A 26,713-nucleotide genomic window follows, 5' to 3' on the forward strand; every position below is an offset into this window, starting at 1 on the left:
GGAGGGACCACGGGCAGGTGATTTGTTGAGGGTCCCAGCAGACCCCAGCCTTCCTTTCATGCTTTCAGAGGTGACCAAGTAAACCTATCAGGGCTTATGAATACAACTTGGTGACAGAAACTCCTAGATTTATATTTGGAAGAATTTATATTAACTTAGTCCACCTGCAAAGATCAGTGTCTTATAATTTAGATGCCTTATCCACTTCCCATGGATCTGAAGGGGCATTGGGGTGCATGTAGGCTATTGGGGAAGACAGGTATAATAGAAGTCACAAGACGGACTTGGAAATCTATTTCTTGATTGACAAATAAGCACCAGAATTTGTTCCTGGGGCTTTCTCATGATCCCATTAAATTCTCACAAGTTCACCTTGAGAGGGAGATGGTAAGGGCACAAAAATAAAGTGAACACAGGCTAAACTCAACTCAGCAAGATGTAATGACTTAAATGGGAAGTCCCTGGAGTGAACTCAGGGAACTGTGACCCACAAGAATTTGTCCTTCACTTATATCACTGTGACCCTTAGCTGATGAAGAACCCAGATTTAGCACCAAGATCACCACCCACTCTCATATTGGGCACATTACTCCTCCCTGCAAACACCATCTACAGACTGATTTTAAAGATCATGAAAATGACTGAACAATTGAAGAAGCTAGAGAATGAGCAACAAACTACCCTACAACAAGTAGACTGAAAGAAATAAAAAGAATTAAAGAATAAATAATGATTTTGAGAACAAAAAACCCAATAGAATAAAAATCAAAAGTTGCTTCTTTGAGAAGATCAAAAAGATTGACAAAGCCTTAGGTAGACTGACAAAGTAAAAAAGAGAGAACAGCCAAATAAACAAAATCAGAAATGAGAGGGAGGACATTACTGTAGGTCCTGAAAAAAATAAAAATTTATCATTAAAGAATATTGTGAAGAACTATATACCAACAAACTAGACAATCTAGAGGAAATATATGATTTACTGAAAAATACATGAGAAACCTAGACTGATCCAAGAAGAAATAAATCTCAACAAAAAATAAGAAATAAAGAGATCCAATAATACATCAAAAAGCTTTCTACAAATAAAAGCCAAAGGCCACATGGCTTCACAGGGGAATTTAACCAAACTTTCCAAATAGAAATGACACATTTCTGCTCAAATACTTAAAAAAAAACAATGGCAGAAAAAGGAACACTACCTAAACTCATGAAGCTAACATTATTCTAATACCAAAACCAGATAAAGATACTACAAAAAAGGAATACTAATGGACAATCTCTGTAATTAATATAGATGCAAAAATTCTCAACAAAATATTTGCAAACCAAATCCAAGGACATATTAAAAGAATTATACACCATGATCAAGTGGTGGTCATTTCAGTCATGCAAGAGTGGTTCAACATAAGAAAATAAATCAATACAACACAAAACATTGACAAACTAAAAGGGAAAAATCAAATGATCACAATAGATGCTGGAAAACAATGATGAAATTTCATCATCCTTTATTGATTAAAAAAAATGAAGGAAACTTCCTCAATATGATAAAGGGTATATATGAAAATCCCACAGCCTGCATAGTACTCAATGGTGAGAGACTTATATAGGTGGGAAGGTATTCTGTGTTCATGGATAGCAAGGGTAAACATCATTAAGATACCAATTCTACCCAAACTGATCTACAGATTCATTGCAATTCCAATGAAAATTCCAACAACCTACTTTGCAGACATGGAAAGATATATATCAAATTTATTTGGAAGGGAAAGCAGACCTGAATTTACAAAAACACTCTGAAAAAAGAATAATAAAGTGTTAGGACTTACACTTCCTGAATTTAAAAACTATTGTAGAACCACAGAGGTCCAAACACCATAGTACTGGCACAGAGATGTACATATTGATCAATGGAATTGAATCAAGAGTTTGGAAATAGACACCAGATCTATGGTCAAATGATTTCTGATTAAACCTCCAAATCCACTGAACTGGGAAATAACAGCCTGTTAAAAATGGGGCTGGGAGAACTGGATACCCACATCCACAAGAATGAAAGACCCCTACCTCACACCATAAACAAAATTAACTCAAAATGGATCAAAGACCTCAATTTAAGAGAAAGTACCATAAAAGACCTAGAAGATAATATAGGGAAACAACTTCAAGACCTAGTAATAAAAGGTAGCGTCTTATGTCTTACACCCAAAGCACAGGCAATGAAAGAAAATAAAAATAGATAAATGGAAACTCCTCAGAATTAAAATCTTCCATGCCTAAAAGGACTTGGTTAAAAGGTGATGATTTGGTTGTGTTTGAAATGTTTTTTTTTTTATTGTTTCTTTCTTAATTTGTTGATAAAGTTAAAGAAACAATGAATGAGTTTGAAAAAAGTAAATGAAAAATAGGAGTATGTTCTTTTATATCCTAATATTTATTATACTTTTTGGAGTAATGAAAATGTTCAAAGACTGTGGTGATAAAAGTACAACTATGAAAAACTGATTTTACACTTTGAAGGATTGTATATTATGTGAGTGTATCTCAATAAAATTGCATTAAAAAATAAAAAGGTGAAGAGGCAGAAAACCCAATGGGAGAAATTATTTGAAAACCATATATCTGATGAGACTGAAATCCAACATATATAAGGAAATCCTACAAATCAATGACAATAGTACAAATAACCCAACTGTAAAATGGGCAAAAGACATGAAAAGACATTTTTCCAAGGAGGAAATACAAATGGCTGAAAAACACGAAAAAATGTTCACTAGCTATTAGGGAAAGGCCACTCAGAACCACAATGCCCCCCTATATGGGACATGACTCCCAGGGGTTTAAATCTCCCTGGCAATGTGGGACATGACTCCTGGGCATGAGACTGGACCCAGCATTGTGAGACTGAGAAAGAGTTCTTGACCAAAATGAAGAAGAGAAATGAAACAATGTAATGTTTCAGGGACTGAGAGATTTCAAATGGAGCCAGAAGTTCATTCTGGAGGTTTTGCTTATGCATTACATAGATATCCCTTTTTAATTTTAGCATATTAGAATTTAGCTAAAAGGAAATAAGTGAAACTGTTGAACTGCAACCCAGGAGCCTTGATTCATGAAGGCAAGTGTATAAGTATATAGCTTATATGGTGTGAAAGTGTGATTGTAGAAAACATATGGCTCTCACTCAATTTATCCAGTATATAGACAGATGAGTAGAAAAATGACAAAAGCAAATGAATTATAGGAGGGGATGAGGGAGATGGGTTGTTTTGAATGTTCTTTTTTACTTTCACTTTATTATCTTTTCAGGGTAATGAAAATGTTAAAAAATAGAATGTGCTGATGGATGCACATCTACATGATGATAGTGTGAATAACTGATTTTTACACTTTGGATGATTGTATGGTATGTGAGTGTATCTCAAAACAATTGCAAGAAAATAAAACACAATGAGATATCATCTGACACCAATAAGAATGGCTGCCATTAAACAAACAGGAGCCTCCAAATGCTCAATAGGGTATGTAGAAACTGTAAAACTTATTCATTGCTGGTGGGAATATATTAGTGGCACAGTCACTGGGGAAGATAGCATGGCAGTTTTTCTGAAGACTAGGTATCTATTACTCTACAATCCAGCAATTTCACTTCTGGGTATAAATGCAAGAGATCTGAATGCAGTGACATGAACAAGCATTTGAACACCAATGTTCACAGTGCATTGTTCACAATTGCCAAGGGATAGAAACAATCCAAGTGCCCTTCAACAGACAAGTAGATAAATATAATGTTGTACATACATATGATGAAATAGTAGGCAGCAGTAAGAGTGAACAAGATTCTGAAACAAATAACAGCAGGGATGAACCTTGAAGATATAAAGCTGAGTGAAATAAGCCAGACAAAAAAGAAGAGATACTGTATGTTACCAGCAATGTGAGCTCCCTGAAAAATGTAAAATCAGTGCCTTATGATGTAGAATATAGGGGACCTAGAAATAGAAAGAAGTTATTAAGGGGACTATGATAACATAGCCTGTACAGACATCTTAATGAGGGTGAGCTTAAAGGTTTGGGAATGGACAGGGGTGGTGAAAGTTCATTAATGGGATTATAAGTTTCAGTGATGCATTGAAGGTGAACATGATTGAAAGGATTGATTAAAGGTATGTATCCCACAGATTAGCACTGCAAATATAAATCTTTGCATGATCTACTTCTAAGGTATGACATTGGAACAAGTGTTAACAACAGAATGTTAAATGGGAAAAATTACCTATTGCATACTACAGACTATACTTAATAGGAATACCTAACCAGTACCACACTAATACTAGAGATAAATAACTAGGGGCTGAGAAGAGTTTTGGGGTGTTTTGAGTTATGATACTTGTGTAAAATTAAGAATTATGATGACTGTACAATTAAGTGAATATAATGTAAGACACATGTATTTTATCTTGGACAGAATATATGTTATGTGAAATTAGGATACCACTACTTAATAAGTCAAGCCCTCAAGCTTGAGCATTGCTATAGTGAAACATTGCTGTAAAAGGGAGGCTAAGCCTACATACAATAACACAGAGGCATCACCTCCAGAGAACCTGTTTTTTTTTTGCTCAGATGTGGCCTTTCTCCCTCTAAGACCAACTCTGCAAATAAAATCATGACCCTCCCACCAATGTGGGACAGGACTCCTAGGGGAGTGAATCCTCTTGGTGATGTGGGACATGATTCTCAGGAATGACAGTGGCCCTGGTATGCAGGGATTGAGAGTGCCTTTTTGATCTGAGGCTGACCCAGAAATCAAACCTCAATCCATTTACAAGGATAAAAACCACAAAGAGTGTGTTCTCTGGTCACAATGGAATGAAAGCAGGAATCCAATTTTAAAAGTCTGGAAATGATAAACAGGTGGATATGAAAGAGCATAGCTCTAAATAACCAACATATCAAATGAGAAGGACAAAAACATTTGAGAGGTACTACTAGCAGGACACAACCTCCAAAAATGCATGGGTGGTATGAAACTAAAACAGGGCCTAGAGGGATATTTATGGATGCCAGTGCCAAGATCGAGAAGGTATGGAGCTCAGATGACATAACTGTAGACCCCAAGGCAATGGAAAATGCAGCACAACAAAACCCCAAACCAAGCACAAAACAAAGTATAGGAAACTAAGCATGGGAAAAAAACACACAGAAAATAAAGGAAACTCGTGGGGGTATAAAAGAAACAGACAGGCCTTTATCTACATTGAGCATGAAAAACAGGAAGATGACTCCATGCCCACAGTCAGAAATGAAAAGGGGCACATCACCACCACCAATGTTGCAAAATAAAAAGGATCACAAAGGAATGCAATGAGCAACTTTATGTCAGCAAAGTAGATCACTGAGAGGAAATGGAAAAAATTCTTCAAAAGACACAAATTACTGAAACTGCAGGAAGAGGAACTAGCAAGACTGAATAAATCAGTGTTCACAAGGACCTTTTTTTAGTGTTCCCTTGAAAGAACTCCAGACTGGCCTGAGACACAAAATGGCACCCAACAAGGGAGGCCCACAAAGGAAGGAAGGGGAGCCCCACACCGCGGCGACCTGACTTCAGGAGGGGGCAGCTGGGGAGTGAGAGTTATAGGAAATAGGACCTGAAAGAAATCAGAAAAAGAGGCCTAAGCTCTGAACAGTCAGTGTGCGATGAGTTTTCTGTCTACACATTTCCTATATGTGTCTAGAACAGACTTTGCATGACAACCGCCATATCCTGTTATTTGTAAATTGATCATCACGATGATGATGAGGAGGAGGAGGAATTCCCAATTAACTCCTAAAGCATTGGAACAGCTTCTCTGGAGTGGCGCCCTTTAACGGAGACTCACGGAAAATGTTTTTTATAGATAAGTCCCTGTCCCCAACTTAGATATCTGGCAGCCTTGCTCAACAACCACTTTTCTTCTCAGGTCCTATCGACCTGGGGGAACAATGGCAGGATAGGAGGAGGATGCACTTGAGTCAGAGACCCTGGCTTACCAGGCACAGGCAGCCACACGACAGAGAGGAACACAGCACTTCCCCTGGAGGGCCCTCGCTTTGTCCCCCTGCATATACGAATCACAGTACCCGGCCCTCCAGGAAGTGTTACTCTCGTAGCAATTAAACAACACCTTGTGGTGGTCTTTTACTCTTACATTCCATACCATAGTTATGGGTGCTTTAACACGTTGCTTTGAGAAAATATAAACCATGACAATTGCATATGTAAAATCATATCTGGCCCCCTCACTGCTCTTCCCCCCAACCTGGAGGCAGACGTTTATTTCTAGCAGAGGAAATTCCTCCGTCAACACAAGGATCTCTGGGAACATCTGAGGTGAAAGGGAGGAAGATAGGTGGGGAGGAAGTGGGGGTGGGTTCTGGGAGGGTGGGACCCAGTGAGGGTGTCATGAGGGGGAGTCTTCTGGCTTGGGGGGCCAACACTCTGTCATAGATGTCCCGTCGTGAAATCCCGGGAGCCTCAGCCAGAGACTGGCCTGGAGAGTCGGAGCAGGATAAAAGCCTGGGATGTGGGGCTGATGTGGACGGTGGGGTCTGGACGCAGGGAGGGTGCTCCCCCGCAGACTGCTCCTAGGCCGACGCTTCCTTCCCGACTCCCCTCAAGTCTGACCCAGCTGAGGTGGTTGCTGGGATCTGCCCCTTCTCTGGGGACTGGGTCCAGATGCATATCTCTCTTCCCCACCCAGATCCACAGCGAGGAAACTAAAAAAAGGGCAAAGGAACACCAAGCAAAGCCCAGTAGGGGTCAGAAAGAAGGTACCACAATCCATTTGCTCAGTGACTAGAGGAAGCAGTTTAGCAGAAGGAGGAGCTATGGGGAATTCAAAATTCAGGATTTGGGAGATGACCTGAAGAAGATTTAGCCACTAGATGGCAGTAACGCACAAGGTATTCATTGGGGCGTGGTGTAGACAGCTTTGTCACAGGGTTCTTGGGAAACTAGTACATTTCACTGGCTTCTCTAGAACACAATTTTTGATGGCTGAACCGTCAAGTAAGGAGTCGGACCATCCTGAGACCACAATGTTGGAGGGACCGCGGCAAGTGACTTGTTCATGGTCCCAGCATATCCCAGCCTTCCATTCATGCTTTCCCAGGTGACTGAGTGAACCTATCAGGGTTTATGAATACAACTTTGTGACAGAAACTCCTAGATTTATACTTGGAAGACTATGTAACTCCTCAGCCCACCTGCAAAGATCAGTGTCTTTTAATTTAGATGCTTTATCCACTTCCCATAGATCTGAAGGGGCACGGGGGGGGGCTCTGTGTTATTGCAGAAGACATGTATAGTAGAAGTCATAAAAAGGACTGGTAAATGTACTATTTCATGAGTATCAAATAAACACCAGAACTTGTACCTGTGGCTTCCTCATGATCCCATTAAATACTCACAAATTCACCCTGAGAGAGAGAAGGTAAGGGCACAAAAATAAAGTGAATGCAGTCTGCACTCAACTCAGCAAGATGTAATGACTTAAATGGGAAGACCCTGGAGTGAACTCAGGGAACTCAGGAACTGTGACCTGAAAAATTGTGAACTGAAAACTTGAAGAAGCTTGAGTATGATCAACAAACTAACCCTACAACAAATAGACTAAAAGAAATAAAAAGTATTAAAGCAGATACAGTGATTTGGAGAGCAAAAAACCCCAATAGAACAAAAATCAAAGTTGCTTCTTTCAGAAGATCAAAAAGATTGACAAAGCCTTAGCTAGACTGACAAAGTAAAAAAGAGAGAAGAGCCAAATAAACAAAATCAGAAATGAGAGGGAGGACATTTCTGTGGGTCCTGAAAAAAATAAAAAGTATCATTAAAGAATATTATGAAGAACTGTACACCAACAAACTAGACAATTTAGAGGAAATGTGTAATTTACTGAAAAACACGAGAAACCTAGGCTGATTCAAGAAGAAATAGAAGGTCTCAATAAACCAATAACAAACAAAGAGATCCAATAAGACATCAAAAAACTTCCTACAAAGAAAAGCCCAGGGTCAGATAGCGTCACAGGGGAATTTAACCAAACTTTTCAAATAGAAATGACACCATTTCTGCTCAAACTCTTTCAAACAATGGCAGAAAAAGGAACACAACCTAAACTCATGAAGCCAAGATTACTCTAATATCAAAACCAGTAAAGATACTACAATAAAGGAATACTACTGGCCCATCTGCCTAATTAGTATAGATGCAAAAATTCTCAACAAACTATTTGCAAATCAAATCCAAAGACACATTGAAAAAATCACACATCACAACCAAATGGGGTTCATTCCAGGCATGCAAGTGTGGTTCAACATAAGAAAATCAATCAATGCAACACAAAATGTTGAAAAACTGAAAGAGAAAAATTGAATGATCATCTCAATAGATGCTGAAAAACATTCAAGAAAATTCATCATTCTTTTTTGATAAAAAAATAAAGGAAACTTCCTCAATATGATTAATGGTATATATGAAAAACCCACAGCCTGCATAGTACTCAATGGTGAGAGACCTAAATTGGTGGAAAGGTATTCTGTGTTCATGGGTAGAAAAAGTAAACATCATTAAGATGTCAATTCTACCCAAACTGATCTACAGATTCATTTCAATTCCAATAAAAATTCCAACAACCTACTTTGCAGACATGGAAAGGTATATATCAAATTTATTTGGAAGGGAAAGCAGCCCTGAATTTACAAAAACATTCTAAACAAGAAGAATGAAGTGTAAGGACTTACACTTCCTGAATTTAAAGACTATTATAAAACTACAGAGGTCAAAACAGCATACTACTGGCACAGAGATATACATTCTGATCGATAGAATTGAATCGAGAGTTTGGAAAAAGACACCAGATATATGGTCAAATGATTTCTGATAAAGCCTCCAAATCCACTGAACTGGGAAAGAACAGCCTGTTAAAAATGGGGCTGGGTTATATAGATAACACCTCTTAGGTTTTAATGTATTGGAATAGCTAGAAGTAAATACCTGAAACTACCAAACTCCAACCCAGCAGTCTGGACTCCTGAAGACAGTTATAGAATAATGTAGATTACAAGGGGTGACAGTGTGATTGTGAAGACCTTGTGGATCACACCCCCTTTATCTAGTGTATGGATGAGTAGAAAAATGGGGATAAAAACTGAAGGACAAATCGGGTGGGATGGGGGATGATTTGGGTGTTCTTTTTTCACTTTTATTTTTTATTCTTCTTCTGGTTCTTTGTGATGTAAGGAAAATGTTCAGAGATAGATTGTGGTGATGAACACATAACTATTTTATCATACTGTGGACAGTGGATTGTATACCATGGATGATTATATGGTGTGTGAATGTATTTCAATAAAACTGAATTTAATTAAAAAAATGGGGCTGGGTGAACTGGATACCCACATCCAAAAGAATGAAAGACCCCTACCTCACACCATATACAAAATTAACTCAAAATGGATCAAAGACACCAATATAGAAGAAAGTACCATAGAAGGCCTAGAAGATAACACAGGGAAACATCTTCAAGACCTAGTAATAAAGGGTAGCTTCTTATGTCTTACACCCAAAGCACAGGCAATGAAAGAAAAAAAAATAGGTAAATGGAAACTCCTCAGAATTAAAATCTTCCATGCCTAAAAGGACTTGGTTAAAAGGTGAAGATTTGGTTGTGTTTGAAATGTTTACTTTATTGTTTGTTTCTTTAATTTTTTGATGCATTTTAAAAAACAATGAATGTGAAAAAAAGTAAATGAACACTGGGTGTATGTTCTTTTATATCCTAATATTTATTTTATTTTTTGCAGTAACAAAAATATTCAAAGACTGATTGTGGTGATAAATGCAGAACTATGAAAAATTGATTGTACACCTTGAAGGATTGTATGTTACATGAATATACCTCAATAAAATTACATTAAAAACAAAAAGTTGAGGAGACAGAAAACTAAATGGAACAAATTATTTGAAAACCATATATCTAATGAGACTGAAATCAAGCATATATAAGGAAATCCTACAAATCAATGGCAATAGTACAAACAGCCCAACTGTAAAATGGGCAAAAGACATGAAAAGACATTTTTCCAAAGAAGAAATATAAATGGCTAGAAAACATGAAAAAAATGCTCACTAGCTATTTGGGAAATGCCAATCAGAAACACAATGTCCCTCCTGTATGGGGCATGACTTCCAGGTGTGTAAATCTCCCTGGCAATGTGGTGATCAATGCACAATTACATGATGATATTGTGAATAACTGGACCCAGCATTGTGAAATTGAGAAAGACTTCATGACCAAAAGGAAGAAGAGAAATGAAACAAAGTAATATTTCAGGGATCAAGAGATTTCAAATGGCATCAAGAAGTCATTCTGGAGGTTTTGCTTATGCAATATATAGATATTCCTTTTTTAGTTTTAGTGTATTAAAATACCTACAAGGAAATAACTGAAACTGTTGAACTGCAACCCAGAAGCCTTGATTCATGAAGACAAGTGTATAAGTAAATAGTTTATATGGTGTGACAGTGTGATTGTAGAAAACATGTGGCTCTCACTCAATTTATCCAGTGTATAGACAGATGAGTAGAAAAATGGGGACAAAAACAAATGTATCATAGGAGGGGATGAGGAAGATGGGTTGTTCTGGATGTTTTTATTTTATTTTGTTATCTTTTTAGAGTAATGAAAATGTTACAAAATAGAATGTGGTGATTGATGCACAACTACATGATGATATTGTGAATAACTGATTTTTACACTTTGGATGAGATATATGTAAATATATCTCAAAATAATCGCAAGAAAATAAACACAATGAGATATCACCTGACACCAATAAGAACGGCTGCCATTAAACAAGCAGGAGCCTACAAATGCTGAAAAGGATGTGGGGAAACTGCAAAACTTTTTCATTGCTAGTGGGAATACATAATGGTAGTCACTGTGGAAGATAATTTGGCAGTTCTTCAGAAAATTAGGTATCTATTACCCCACAATCCAGGAATTTCACTTCTGGGTATATATGTAAAAGTACTGAATGCAGTGACATGAACAAGCATTTGAACACCAATGTTCACAGTCACATTGTTCACAATTGCCAAAAGATGGAAACAATCCAAGTGTCCTTCAACAGACAAGTGGATAAACAAAATGTGGCCCATACATATGATGATATAGTAGGCGCAGTAAGAAGGAAAAAGATTGTGAAACAAATGACTGCTGGGATGAACCTTGAAGATATAATGCTGAGTGAAATAAGCCAGACAAAAAAGAAGAGATATTGTATGTTATCACCAATGTGAGCTCCCTGAAAAATGTAAAATCAGTGTCTTATGTAGAATATAGGGGATGTAGAAATAGACAGATGTTACTGAAGGGGCCACCATAACCTAGGCTGTACAGATATCTTAATGAGGGTGAGCTTAAAGGTATGGAAATGGACAGGGGTGATGAAAGTTCATTAATGGAATTATAAATACCAATGATGCATTGAAGGTGAACATGATTGAAAGGGCTGATTAAAGGTATGCATCCCACAGATTAGCACTGCAAATATACATATTTGCATGATCTACTTCTATGGTTACTTCTATGGTATGACATTAGAACAAGTGTTAACAGAATGTTAAATGGGAAAAACTACCTATTGGATACTATAGATTATACTTAATAGAAATACCTAATTAGAACCACACTAATACTAGGGATAAATAACTAGGGGCTGATGAGAGCTTTGGAGTGTTTTGAGTTATAATACTTGTGTAAAATTAAGAATTATGATGATTGTACAGCTAAGTGATGATAATGTAAGCCACATTGTTTATCTTGGACAGAATACATGTTATGTGAAATTAGGATCCCCCTACTTAATATGTCAAGCCCTCAAGCTTGAGACTTACAATAGTGAAACTTATGGCTGTAAAAGGGAGGCTAAGCCTATACACAATAACACAGAGGCATCATCTGCAGACAACCTGTTTTGTTGCTCAGATGTGGCCTTTCTCTCTGTAAACCCAACTCTGCAAATAAATTCATTATGCTACCACCTACATGGGACAGGACTCCTAGAGGAGTGAATCCTCTTGTTGATGTGGGACATGACTCTCAGGATTGAGCCTGATCCTGGTATGGAGGGATTGAGAATGCCTTTTTTTTACTGAAACAGAGAAAAGAAAGGTATCAAAATAAGCTTTCAGTTGCTAAGAGATTTCAAATAGAGTAAAGAGACTATCCTGGAGGTTACACTTATGCAAGCTCCAGCAAGATATTTCAAATGCCCACAGTATGCTAAGTCATAAACAACAGTAGTCCCCAAAATGCTAAAGAATACCTAGGTCCCTATCTGAGACTCAATAAATATTTCACTAAGTTTACTTTTCAGAAACTTATACCACAGAGTGTTCCTATTCCAGATAAGTCCAAAAACCCAGGGACAAATGGCCCCTACAGAAGATCAACCAGACACCTCTCCCTTCCATATAATGTCAATACCCCTTTTCAATATGAACAACTTATGGGGGACACTGCCCAGATATCCCTGAAGATTGAGAAAAATGATCAAATGACAGAGGGCTAACAACTGAAAAGATAGGGTTTAACAAAGTGTGCCAGTTTCAAACTCTTATGCACCCCAAGAAAGGCCATGTTCTTTTAATCCAGTCTTGTGAATGCAGACTTACTGTGAGTGGGATCATTTTTAATTTACTTTTTCTTGCCATTTTATTAAGCAATAGTCACATATCACACAATCATCCAAAGAGTATAATCAATTGTTCACAATATCATCATATAGTTGTGCATACACCACCACATTCACTTATTGAACATTTTCTTTATTCCAAACAAATAACAGAAATAAAAAAAGAACATCCAAAATAATGATCTTCCCCATCACCCCTATTATTCACTTACTTTTTTGTCCCCATTTTCCTATTCACCTATCCATGCACTGGATAGAGGGAGTGTGAGTCACAACATTTTCTACAATAACCTGGTCACACCATATAAGCTATATGCTTACACACTCATCTTCAAGAAGAAAGGCTATTAGATTGTAGTTCAACAGTTTCAGTTATTTCCTTATAGCTATTCTAACACACTTAAAACTAAAAGGGATGGCTATATAAGCATAAGCAAAGCCTCCTGAATGTCCTCTTGACTCCAATTGAAACCTCTCAGCCCCTGAAATTTTACTTTGTTTCATTTCTCTTACCCACTTTGGTCAAGAAGGTTTTCTCAAGTCACAATGCTGGGTCCAGACTCATCCCTGGGAGTCATGTCTCACATTGCCAGGGAGATTGATAACCCTGGGAGTCATGTCACACATAGTGGGGAGGGCAGAGCCTGCCTAGCCGGCTTAGAGAGTGAGGCCAAATCTGAGCAACAGAAGAGGTTCTGTGGGGGTGAAACTTAGGCAGAATTATAAGTAGGTTTAACCTGTCCTTTGCAGTAGCAGGCTTCATAATGGCATGTCCCAAGATTGAGGGCTCAGCCAACTAAATTGGTAGTCCCCAATGTTTTTGTGAACATAAGGAATTCCCAAGTGGGTACATTTAATAGGTGGGACCTTTTGATTGCATTGTTTCCATGGAGATGTGAACTACCCAACTTGGGTGAGACATTTTGATTAGACTATTTCCATGGAGGTGTGACCCTTCCCATTCAGGGTTGGTCTTAATTAGATCACTGGAGCCCTTAAGAGAACTGAGAGTCCATACAGATCTAGATGTTTGCAGATGCTTGGAGACGCAAGCTGAAAGACTTTTGGAGATGCTAATCTAAAAGATGAAGCCCAGAGTTTGTCTCAGAGAAACTAAGAGAAGATCTCCAGATACTTACAGAGAAACATCCTGGCAGAATGAGCAAGGGTGCACAGGAGCTGAGGGAGAACACCTAAGGGAGACAGAAGTCCAGAGACATTTTGGAGAAAGCCACTTTGAAGCCAGAATCCAGAAGCAAAGCACCAGCAGATGCCAGTCGCATGCCTTCACAGCTGACAGAGGTGTTCTGGATACCATCAGACTTTCTTCAGTGAAGGTATCCTCTTGTTGAAGCCTTAGTTTTGACACTTTTGTAGTCTTAGAACTGTAAAATTGTGGCTTTGTAATGTATAACACTGGTGAAGAAGGTTAACAACAGAGGGGTATGGAAAAATTACCCATTGTGTATTAATGACTACATTTAATAGGAATAATTTTCTGACTCCATACTAATACAAGGGATGAACAATTAGCAGCTGATAAGAGCTCTGGGTTGTATTATTTTACATGGTGGTACTGTAGCCTATAGCATCCCTTGGGATTTGGTCTATAGCTGCTCATTGAATTGTACCTTTCTGTAAATACCTTGTATTGCATAATAAGGAAAGAACTGAAGTTGTGGAATTGTAACCATAACAATTTTCAAAATTACTTATATGACTACTTGTTGAGCTGTACATTGAGAGATGATACCTTTCTGTATGTATATTTTGCAATAATAGAAATGGCTGAAGTTGTGGAAATGTGACCCATGACCTGTGAGATTTGCTAAGTACTTATGCAATTGTACATTGAAAAAGCTATGACCGTTATGTGTATAAGTTGAAGTTCACAGTAAAAAAAAAAAAAATCTAGGAAAAAAGTAAACAATCTCTTTTCCAATTTTACATAAATTTGTCCCAAACTTTTAAGGTTCTATATTCACTGGAGAGATCAGAGAGGTTTATTTCTCATGCAGTCCATTTCCTCATTGGAGAACTAATGCACTCATTGATCATGCTAATGTCTGCCATAGCCTATGGGATGCATTGAATATATGTGAAAGAGATTGGAAGAGCAAAAATTTACAGTCAGTAGTGAGGCTGATATTTCAGCAGGAGAGTTCAAACATTAGAGCTTTAAAGGTGCTAGGGTGCAGTGCTGTGCATTGTTGGGAAGATAAAAAGTGAGGGTTAGGGAATAGAAGGAATAGAGGAGTCATGTATTTTTCCCAATTTCTAATTTCTGAAAGTACTGAGATATATGTGCACATCTGGAAACACTTTTTAAATTTCATTTAATTGAGATTGTTCACATATCATAAAATCATCCAAAGATCCAAAGTGTACAATCAATTGTGCATGGTACCATCATACAGTTGTGCATTCATCATAATTATTTTTTTCAATTTTTAGAACATTTTCAGTACTCCAGAAAACTAATAAAGACAAAAAAAAAAGAAAACTCAAATCCTCCCATACCCCTAACAAGTCCCCCCTCCATTATTATAGTATTGGTACAGTACATTTGTTAGTGTTGATGAATGAATGTTAAGATACCTCTGCCTGTAATACATAGCTTGCAACAGATATATTTTTCCTATATGCCTCTCTATTATAAACTTCTAGTTATAGTGCCATACATTTGTTTTAGTTCATGAAAGAGATTTCTAATATTTGTACAGTTAGTTATGGACATTGTCCAGCACAAGATTCACTGTTTATACATTCCCATATTTTAAACTCCTACTTTCCTTTTGGTAACCTATGTGACTCTGAGCTTCCTCTTTCCACCACATTCACACACACTTCAACAATGTTAGTTATTCTCACAATAATGTGCTACCATCACCTCTGTCCATTTCCAAACACTAAAGTTCAACCTAGTTGAACTTCTGCTCATAATAAGCAACCACTCCCCATTCTTTAGTCTTGTTCTATACCCTGGTAACTTAGATTTCATGTCTATGAGTTTACATATTATGATTACTTCATACCAGTGGGACTTTGCAATATTTGTCTTCATGTGCCTGACTTATTTCACTCAATATAGTGCCCTATATTCTTCATCAAACCATTTTAAGGTGGTTTATTCACCCATAATACATTCCATCCTATGTAAACAATCAATGGTTCCCTGATAGTCACATATTTATGCATTCACCACCATCACCACTATTTATATAAGGACATCTTGATTGCTCCCACAAAGAAGTAGGAAGAGCCAAAGAAATTAGAGAGAAAAAAGAAAAAGAAAAAGAAAGAAGGAAAACATGACAGCTAAAAAGAAACAAAAGAAAAGATAGCATTAAACTAAAGTACAATTAGAGTCAGACAACATCACCAATGAAAAGAGTCCCATACCCCTCCCTTATGTCCCCCTCTTTTGGCATTTAGCTTTGGTATGTTGCCTTTGTTACATTAAAGGAAGCATAACACAATTTTTCTGTAAACTATAGTCTCTAGTTTCTCTTGATTACATGTTTCCCCAATACCTCCCTATTTCTAACACCTTGAAATGTTGATACTCATTTTTTCTCTCTCATGTAAAAATATATTTGTACATTTTATCACAATTTTTGAGCACTCTAGGTTTCACTGAGTTATATATTCCTAGTCTTTATCTTTCGTCTTTCCTTCTGGTGTCCCACATGCTCCTAATTTTCCATTTCAACAATACTCACAGTCATCTCTGTTGAGTGTACTTACATTGCTGTGCTACATCACCCAAAATTGTGTTCTAAATCTCCTTTATTTTTCCTATCTGCCTGTAGTGCTCCATTTAGTATTTTCTGTAGCACAGGTATGTTGTTCACAAACTCTCATTGTCTGTCAGAGAATATTTTAAAATCTCCCTCTTATTTGAAGGACAGTTTTACCAGGTATAGGATACTTGTTTGGCACTTTTTCTCATTCAGTATCTGAAACATTTCACACCAATTCCTTATTGCCTCCATGGTTTCTACCAAAAATCCACACATAGTCTTATCAAGCTTCCTTTGTATGTGATGGATCACTTTTCTCTTTCAGGATTCTGTCTGGCTTGGTCTTTTTTTTCAGGATTTTGGAGATGACCCAAAGATTTAGCCACTAGATGGCAGTAAAACACAAGGTATTCATTGGGGTGCAGCATGGACAGCTTTGTCTCCCAGTTCTTGGGAAACTAGCACATTTCACTGGCTTCTCGAGAACACTCTCTTTTTTGATGCTTGAACCATCATGTAAGGAGTTTGAACACCATGAGACCACCACGTTGGGGACAGGTGACTTGATGGTCTCAGCAGATCCCAGCCTTCCATTCATGCTTTCCAAGGCAACTGAGTGAACCCATCAGGGCTTATGAATTCAACTCTGTGACAGAAACTCCTAGATTTATACTAGGAAAACTTTATATTAACTCCTCAGTCCACCTGCAAAGATCAGTGTCTTATAATTTAGATGATTTATCCACTTCCCATGGATCTGAAGGGAAATTGTGGGGCCTGTAGGTTATTGGGGAAGACAGTATGGTAGAAGACACAAGAAGGACTGGGAAATCTATTTCATAAGTAGCAAATAAGCCCCAGAATTTGTTCCTGGGGCTTTCTCAGGATCTCATTAAATTCTAACAAATTTACCCTGAGAGGGAGATGGTAAAGGCACAAAAATCAAGTGAATGCAGGCTGAAATCAACTCAACAAGATTAATGACTTTAATGGGAAGTCCCTGGAGTGAACTCAGGGAATTGTGACCCACAAGAATTTGTTCTTCGATTATACCACTGCCTCTTAGCAGATGAAGAACTCAGATTTAGCACCATGATCACCACCCACCCTCATACTGGGCACTTTTCTCTTCCCTGCAAACACCATCTACAGCCTGATTTTAAAGTTCATGAAAATGAATCTTTAAGAGAAATGGATATAGAACATATGCTGGGATTCAAAAAAAGTCAATAAATATAAAAAGATTGAAATACATAGCACACACTCTGATCGTAATGGAATGCAACTAGAAATCAATTACCACCAAAGAACTAGAACATTCACAAATATGTGGAGGTTAAACAACAGTCTCCTAATCAGTAGGTCAAAGGAGAATTTGCAAGAGAAATCAGTAAATATCTAGAGATGAATTTAAACAAGAACACTAATATCAAAACATGTGGGATGCAGCAAAGTCAGTGGTGATGGAGAAGTTTATAGCTATAAGTGCATATATTAAAAAGGAAGAAAGAGTTAAAACCAAAGACCTAACTGAACACTTGAAGAAGCTGCAGAATGATCAACAAACTAACTGTATAACAAGTAGACTAAAATTAAAAAAAAAAGATTTAAAGCAGAAATAATGATTTGGAGAACAAAAAAAACCATTAGAATAAAAACAAAAGTAGCTACTTTGAGAAGATCAAAAAAACTGACAAAGCCTTAGGTAGACTGACAAGGTAAAAAAGAGAGAAGAGACGAATTAACAAAATCAGAAAGGGAAGACATTACTGTGAGTCCTGAAAAAAAGAAAAAAGTATCATTAAAGAATATTATGAAGAACTGTACACCAACAAACTAGACAATTTAGAGGAAATGTATAATTTACTGGAAAACACATGAGAACCTAGATTTATCCAAGAAGAAATAGAAGACCTCAACAAACCAATAACAAATAAAGAGATCCAATAAGACATCAAAAAGCTTCCCACAAATAAAAGCCCAGGGCCAGATGGCTTCACAGGGGAAGTCAACCAAACTTTCCAAATAGAAATGACACCATTTCTGCTCAAACTCTTTCAAAAATGGCAGAAAAAGGAACACTACCTAAACTCACAAAGCTAACATTACTCTAATATCAAAACCAGATAAAGATATCACAATAAAGGAATACTATTGGCCAATCTGCCTAATTAATATAGATGCAAAAATTCTCAACAAAATGTTTGAAAATCAAATCCAAAGACACATTGAAAGAATCATACACCACAACCAAGTGGTGTTCATTCCAGGCATGCAAGTGTGTTTCAACATCAGAAAATCAATCAATGCAACACAAAACATTGACAAACTGAAGGGGGAAAATCAAATGATCAATTCAATAGGTGCTGAAAAACATTCAAGAAACTTCATCATCTTTGATTAAAAAAATGAAGGAAATGTCCTCAATATGATAAAGGATACATATGAAAAACTCACAGCCTGCATAGTACTTAATGGTGAGAGATCTAAATAGGTGAAAAGGTATTCTGTGTTAATGGATAGAAAGGGTAAACATTATTAAGATGTCAATTCTACCCAAACTGATCTGCAGATTAATTGCAATTCCAATAAAAATTCCAACAACCTACATTGCAGACATGGAAAAGTATATATCAAACTTATTTTGAAGGGAAAGTGGCCCTGAATTTACAAAAAAAAAATCTAAAAAAGAAGACTGAAGTGTAAGGACTTACACTTCCTCAATTTAAAGACCATTATAAAACCACAGATGTCAAAACAGCATGGTACTGGCACAGAGATGTGCATATTTATCAATGGAATTGAATCAAGAGTTTGGAAATAGACACCAGATCTACGGTCAAATGACTTCTAATAAAGCCTACAAATCCACTGAACTGGGAAAGAACAGCCTGTTAAAAATGGGGCTGGGAGAACTGGATACCCACATCCACAAGAATGAAAGACCCCTACATCATAAACAAAATTAACTTAAAATGGATCAAAGACCTCAATATAAGAGGAAGTACCATAAAAGGTCTAGAGGATAATATAGGGAAACACCTTCAAGACCTAGTAATAAAAGGAAGCTTTTAATGTCTTACACCAAAAGCACAGGCAATGAAAGAAAAAAAAATAAATGGAAACTCCTCAAAATAAAAACTTCCATGCGTCAAAGGATTTGGTTAAAAGGTGATGATTTAGTTATGTTTGAAATGTTTTTTTATTGTCTGTTTTAATTTTTTGATAAATTTAAAAAAACAATGAATGAGTGTGACAAAAAGTAAATGAACAATGGAGGGATGTTCTCTTATATCCTAATATTTCTGTTACTTTTTGGAGCAATAAAAGTGCTCAAAGATTGTGGTGATAAAGGCACAACTATGAAAAACTGATTGTACACTTTGAAGGATTGTATGCTATGTGAATATATCTCAATAAAATTGCATTAAAAAATAAAAAGGTGAAGAGGCAGAAAACCCAATGGGAGAAATTATTTGAAAATCATATATCTGATGAGACTGAAATTCAGCATACATAAGGAAATCCTACAAATCAATAGCAATAGTACAAACAGCCCAATTACAAAATTGGCAAAAGACATGAAAAGACATTTTTCCAAAGAGGAAATACAAATGGCTAAAAAACATGAAGAATAGATTACTAGATGTTAGGGTAATGGCAATCAGAACAAGAATGTCCCCCTATATGGAACATGACTCCTGGGGATGAGACTGGACCCAGCATTGTGAGATTGAGAAAGTCTCCTTGATGAAAAGGGAGAAGAGAAATGAAACAAAGTAATGTTTAAGGAGATGAGAGGTTTCAAATGGAGTCAAGAAATCATTCTGGAGGTTTTCTTATGTATTATATAGATATCCCTTTTTAGTTTTAGCATATTAGAATACCTACAAGGAAATAACTGAAAGTGCCAAACAGCAACCCAGTAGCCTTGTTTCATGAAGATGAGTGTATAAGTATATAGCTTATATGCTGTGAGAGTGTGATTGTAGAAAACATGTGGCTCTCACTGTATTTATCCAGTGTAAGGCAGATGAGTAGAAAAATGGGGAGAAAAACAAATGAATAATAGGGGATGAGGGAGATGGGTTATTTTGTGTGTTCTTTTTTACTTTTACTTTATTATCTTTTTAGAGTAATGAAAATATTAAAAATAGAATGTGGTGATGGATGCAAAACTACATGATGATATTGTCAATAATTGACTTTTACACTTTGGATGATTGTATGGTATGTGATTGTAACTCAAAATAATTGCAGGAAAACAAAACACAATGAGATATCACCTGACACCAGTAAGAATGGCTGCCATTAAACAAACAGGAGCCTACAAATGCTGAAAAGGATGTGGAGAAACTGTAAAATTTATTCATTGCTGGTGGGAATACATAGTGGTACAGTCACTGTGGAAGATAATTTGGCAGTTCCTCAGAAAACTAGGTATCTATTACCCTACAACACAGCAATTTCTATTCTGGGTATATATGCAGAAGATCTGACGGCAGTGACATGAGCAAGCATTTGCACACCAATGTTCACAGTGGCATTGTTCACAATTGCCAAGAGATGGAAACAATCCAAGTGTTCTTCAACAGACAAGTGGATAAACAAAATGTGACACATACATATGATGAAATAGTACGCAGCAGTAAGAAGGAACAAGATTTGGAAACAAATGACAGCAGAGATGAAGCTTGAAGACATAATGCTGAGTGAAATAAGACAGACAAAAAGAAGAAATACTGTATATTACCACCAATGTGAACTCCTGAAAAATGTAAAATCAGTGTCTTATAATGTAGAATAGAGAGGACCTAGAAATAGGAGTTAGTGAAGGGGACATGACAACCAAGTATGTAGAGACATCTTAATGAGGGTGAGCTTAAAGGTATAGGAATGGATGGGGTGATGAATGTTCATTAATGGGATGATAAGTATCAGTGATGCACTAAAGGTGAACATGATTGAAAGGGTTGATTAAAGTTCTGTATCCCACAGATTATCACTACAAATATAAATGCATGATCTACTACTAAGGTGTGACATTGGAACAAGTGTTAACAACAGAATGTTAACTGGGAAAAACTACCTATTTTATACTACAGACTATACTTAATAGGAATACATAACCAGTACCATACTAATACTAGGGATAAATAACTAGGGGCTGATAAGAACTTTGGGGTGTTTTGAGTTATGATAATTGTTTAAAATTGAGAATTCTGATGATTGTACAACTAAGTGAAGATAATGTAAGACACATATATGTTAGGTGAAATTAGGATCCCCTACTTAATAAGTCAAGCCCTCAAGCTTGAGCCTTGCTGTAATGAAATTTATGGCTGTAAAAGGGAGGCTAAGCCTATATACAATAACACAGAGCCATCACCTCCAGAGAATCTGTTTGTTGCTCAGATGTAGCCTTTATCTCTCTAAGCCCAACTCTGCAAATAAATTCATTACCCTCCCACCTATGTGGGACAGGACTCCAGGGAGTGGATCCTCTTGGTGATGTGGGACATGACTCTCAGGAATGAGCCTGGCTCTGGTATGGAAGGATTGAGAATGCCTTTTTGACTGAAAGGGGGAAAAGAAAGGTAACAAAATAAGGTTTCAGTTGCTAAGAGATTTCAAATACAGTAGGGAGGTTATCCTGGAGTTTACTCTTATGCAGGCTCCAGCAAGATATTTCAAATGCCCACAGTATGCTAATTCATAATCAACAGTAGTCCCCAAAATGCTAAAGAATACCTAGATCCCTCTCTGAGATTCTATAAAACTTTCACTAAGTTTACTTTCCAGAAACTTATCCCACAGAGTGTTCCTATTCCAGGTAAGTCCAAAAACCCGCAGGCAACAGCCCTTACAAAAGATTAACCAGATACATCTTCCTTCCACATAATGTCAACACCCTTTTTCAGTATGAACAATTTCAGGTGTTCACTGCCCAAATATCCCTGAAGATTGAGAAAATGATCAAATGAGTGAGGGTTAGAAAATGACAAGATAGGATTTAACAAAGTGTGCAAGTTTGAAACTGTTATGCATCCCAGGCAAGGCTATGTTCTTTTAATCCAGTCTTTTGGATGAAGACTTACTGTGGGTGGGACCATTTTTTATAATTTATTTTTTGTTGCAATTTTATTTAGCTATAGTCACATACCATACAGTCATCCAAAGAGTATAATAATTGTTCACAGTATCATCAAATAGTTGTGCATAAAACACCATATTCAATTATTGGACATTTTCTTTACTCCAAAAAAATAACAAAAATAAAAAAAGAACATCCAAAATAACCATCTTCCCTATCACCCCTATTATTTATTTACTTTTTTGCCCCCATTTTTCTATTCATCTGTCCATACACTGCATAAAGGAAGTGTGAATCACAACATTTTCTACAATCACCTGGTCACAACGTATAAGCTATATGCTCACACACTCATCTTCAAGAAACAAGGCTATTGGGTTGTAGGTCAACAGTTTCAGTTATTTCCTTTCAGATATTCTAGCACACTAAAAACTGAAAGGGATATCTATATAATCATAAGCAAAACCTCCAGTATGATCTCTTGACTCCATTTGAAGCCTCTTAGCCCCTAAAATATTAATTTGTTTCATTTCTCTTCCCCCTTTTGGTCAAAAAGTTTTTCTCAATGTCACAATGCTGGGTCCAGACTCATCACTGGGAGTCGTGTCCCACATTTCCAGGGATATTGACAACCCTAGGAGTCATGTCCCACATAGCGGGGAGGGCAGAGAGTTGACCTGCCTAGTTGGCTTAGAGAGAGAGGCCACATCTGAGCAACAAAAGAGGTTCTCTGGGTGTCACTCTTAGGTACAATTATAAGTAGGCTTAACCTCTCCTTTGCAGTAACAGGCTTCATAAGGGCATAAGCAAATATTGAGGGCTCAGACAACTAAATTGGTGGTCCCCAATGTTTCTGAGATTACAAGGAATTCCCAAGTTGGTATATTTAATAGATGGGACCTTTTGATTACATTGTCTCCATGGAGAGCTACCCAACTTGGGTGAGATATTTTGATTAGATTATTTCCATGGAGGCATGACCCTGCTTATTCAGTGTGGGTCTTAATTAGATCACTGGAGTCCTTAAGAGAACTGAGAGTCCATAGAGACCTAGATGTTTGGAGATGCTTGGAGATGCAAGCAGAAAGATGTTTGGAGATGCTAATCTAAAACATGAAGCCCAGAGTTTGCCTCAGAGAAACTAAGAGAAGATCTCCAGATGCTTAGAGAGAAACATCCTCACAGAATGAGCAAGGGTGCACAGGAGCTAATGGAGAGTATCTAAGGGAAACAGAAGTCCAGAGACATTTTGGATAAAGCCATTTTGAAGCCAGAATCCTGAAGCAAAGGAAGCAGATGCCAGCCACATGCCTTCACAGCTGACAGAGGTGTTCTGAATGCCATCAGCCTTTCTTCAGTGAAGGCATTCTTTTGTTGATGCCTTAGTTTGGACACTTTTATGGTCTTAGAACTGTAAAATTTTGGCTTTGTAAGGTATAACACTGGTGCAGAGGGTTAACGACAGAGGGTTATGAAAAAATTACCCATTATATACTAATGACTATATTTAATAGGAATAATGTTCTGACTGTATACTAATAAAAGGGATGAATAATTAGCAGCTGATAAGAGCTCTGGGATGTATTATTTTACATGGTGGAACTATATTCTATAGCATCCCTTTGGATTTGCTCCATAGCTGCTCCTTTAATTGTACCTCTCTATAAATACCTTGTTTTGCATAAGGAAAGAACTGAAATTGTGGAACTGTAACACATAACAGTTTACAAAATTACCTATATGACTACTTGGTGAGCTGAACATAGAGAGATGACACCTTTCTGTATGTATGTTATATTTTGCAATAGTAGAAATGGCTGAAGTTGTGGAAATGTGACCCAAGACATTCTTTGAGATTTGCTAAGTACTTGTAAAATTGTACATTGAAAGTTATCACTGTTATGTATATAAGTTGAAGTTCACAATAAAAAGAAAAATCTGGGGAAAATATAAGTAAAATCTTTTCCAACTTTACACAAATTTGTTCCAAACTTTTAAGGTTCTTTTTTCACCGGAGAGATGAGAAAGGCTTATTTCTCATGCAGCCCATTTCCTCATTGGAGAACTAATTCACTCATTGATCATGCTAATGCCTGCAATTGGCTATGGGATGCAGTGAATATATGTGAAAGAGATTGGAAGAGCAGGAGTTTACAGTCAGTAGTGTGGCTGATGTTTCAGCAGGAGAATTCAATCATTAGAGCATTAAAGGTGTTAGGGTGCAGTGCTGTGCATTGTTGGGAAGATAAAAAGTGAGGGTTAGGGAACAGAAAGAAAAGAGGAGTCATTTATTTTTCCCAATTTCAAATTTCTTAAAGAATTGAAATATATGTGCACATTTGAAGACTTCTTTAAATTTAATTTAATTGAGATTGTTGACATACCATACAAGAATGAAGCCATTCTTTTTTTAAAAAATCAGTTTTAAATTGTAGTATATAACATATTTACACAGAAGAAATAATTTTCCAAATGCAATTTAACAAGTAGCTAGAGAAGAAATTTCAAAGAATATTATGGGTTACAGTTCCAGTTTCAGTTATTTCCAAATTGTGAAATATAACATAGATGAAAAAAGAAAATATCTTTCAAAATATGATTTAACAAGTAGTTATATAGGAAATTTCCAAAGATGTAATGATTTACAATACCATAGTTTCAGCTGTTTCCTTATTGTAAACTATAACATTATTTTAAAAAAGAAGCCATTCTTAAAAAAAAAAAAAAAAAAAAAATTCAAAGCAACAGCCACCACAAGCGAAAAGCAGAGAGAGCTTTCTAGAAAGAAAATGGCAGTCCCAGACTGAGGAAAACAGCTGGCCATGCTGATCGGCTAAAAACTGATGATGATGATCATGATGATGATGAATTCCCAACGAACTCCGAAAGCCTCTGAACAGCTTGTCTGGACTGGCCCCTTTAACAGAGACTCACGGAAATTTTTTTATAGGTAAGTCCCTGTCCCCAGCTTACCCGGCAGCCTTGCTCAAACACGGCTTCTCTTCTCAGCTCCTATGTATCCGGGGGTTGCTCCGGCAGGACGCGAGGAGGATGCACTTCAGTCAGAGACCCTGGCTTCCCAGGCACAGGCAGCCACAGGCAGCCACATGACTGGGAGGCTCACAGCACTTTCCCAGGAGGGCCCTCGCCTCCTCCCCCTGCATATCCAAGTCCCAGTACCCGCCCCTCTAGGAAGTGTTACTCTTGTAACTATTCTTATTAAACATAGTCACCTTGTGGTGGACTCTTTTACCTTCCGTACCATAGTTATGGACGCTTTAAAACGTTGCTTTGAGCAAATATAAACCCTAACAATTGTATACATAAAATCATAGCTGGCCCCCTCTCTGCCCTTCTCCCCCACCTGGAGGCAGACCTTTATTTCTACATGGGAAATTTCTGTGTCCACACAGGGATCTCTGCGGACATCTGATGTGGAATGTTTGTGGGCAGGAAGTGGGGGAGGACTCTGGGAGGGCAGCTCCCAGAGAAGGAGTCATGTGGGGGAGTGATATAGAGTGGGGGTCAGCACTACGTCATAGACGACCCATTGTGACATCCCTGGAGCCTCAGCCAGAGACTGGCCTGAAGAGCCGGAGCAGGATAAAAGCCCGGGATGTGGGGCTGATGTGGACGGTGGGGTCTGGGTGCAGGAGGTTGCTCCCCCGCGGACTGCTCCTAGGCAGACGCCTCCTTCCCGACTCCCCTCAAGGCTGACCCTCTGAGAAGGCCGCCCGGAACTGCCCCATTTCTGGGGACTGGGGCCCAGATGCAGGTCTCTGTTCCCCACCCAGATCCACCTTCCCTACCCGAGGGTCAACTAAAGAACGGGCAAAGGAACACCAAGAAAAGCCCCGTAGGGGTCGGAAATGGGGTACCACAATTCACTTGCTCGGTGATCGGAGGAGTCAGTTCAGCAGAATAAGGAGCTGTGGGGACTTCAAATTCAGGATTTTAGAGTTGACCAAAAAGAAGATTTAGCCACTAGATGGCAGTAAAGCACAAGGAATTCACTGGGGCACGGCATTGACAGGCTTCTCATCCAGTTCTTGGGAAACTGGTATATTTCTCTTCCACCTCTAGAACACTTTTTAATGCCTGAACCATCATGTAGGGAGTCTGACCACCCTGA

General features: G+C 37.6%; 1 long non-coding RNA gene across 2 annotated transcripts in view; it reads right to left on the reverse strand.

The window, feature by feature from the left end:
- The window catches only part of LOC119532526, a 59,909-nt gene extending 33,842 nt beyond the window's left edge, over positions 1-26,067 (reverse strand). Inside the window, exon 1 of one of the 2 annotated variants that reach the window (XR_005216560.1) lies at positions 25,555-26,067. This is a non-coding gene — a long non-coding RNA (uncharacterized LOC119532526). The remainder of the gene's footprint in view (positions 1-25,554) is intronic. The other variant, XR_005216558.1, reaches the window with a different exon arrangement.
- Positions 26,068-26,713: the final 646 nt, after the last annotated feature.

Source organism: Choloepus didactylus, chromosome 4 (assembly GCF_015220235.1).
Source record: "Choloepus didactylus isolate mChoDid1 chromosome 4, mChoDid1.pri, whole genome shotgun sequence".
In the NCBI taxonomy this organism is placed as follows: Eukaryota; Metazoa; Chordata; class Mammalia; order Pilosa; family Megalonychidae; genus Choloepus; species Choloepus didactylus.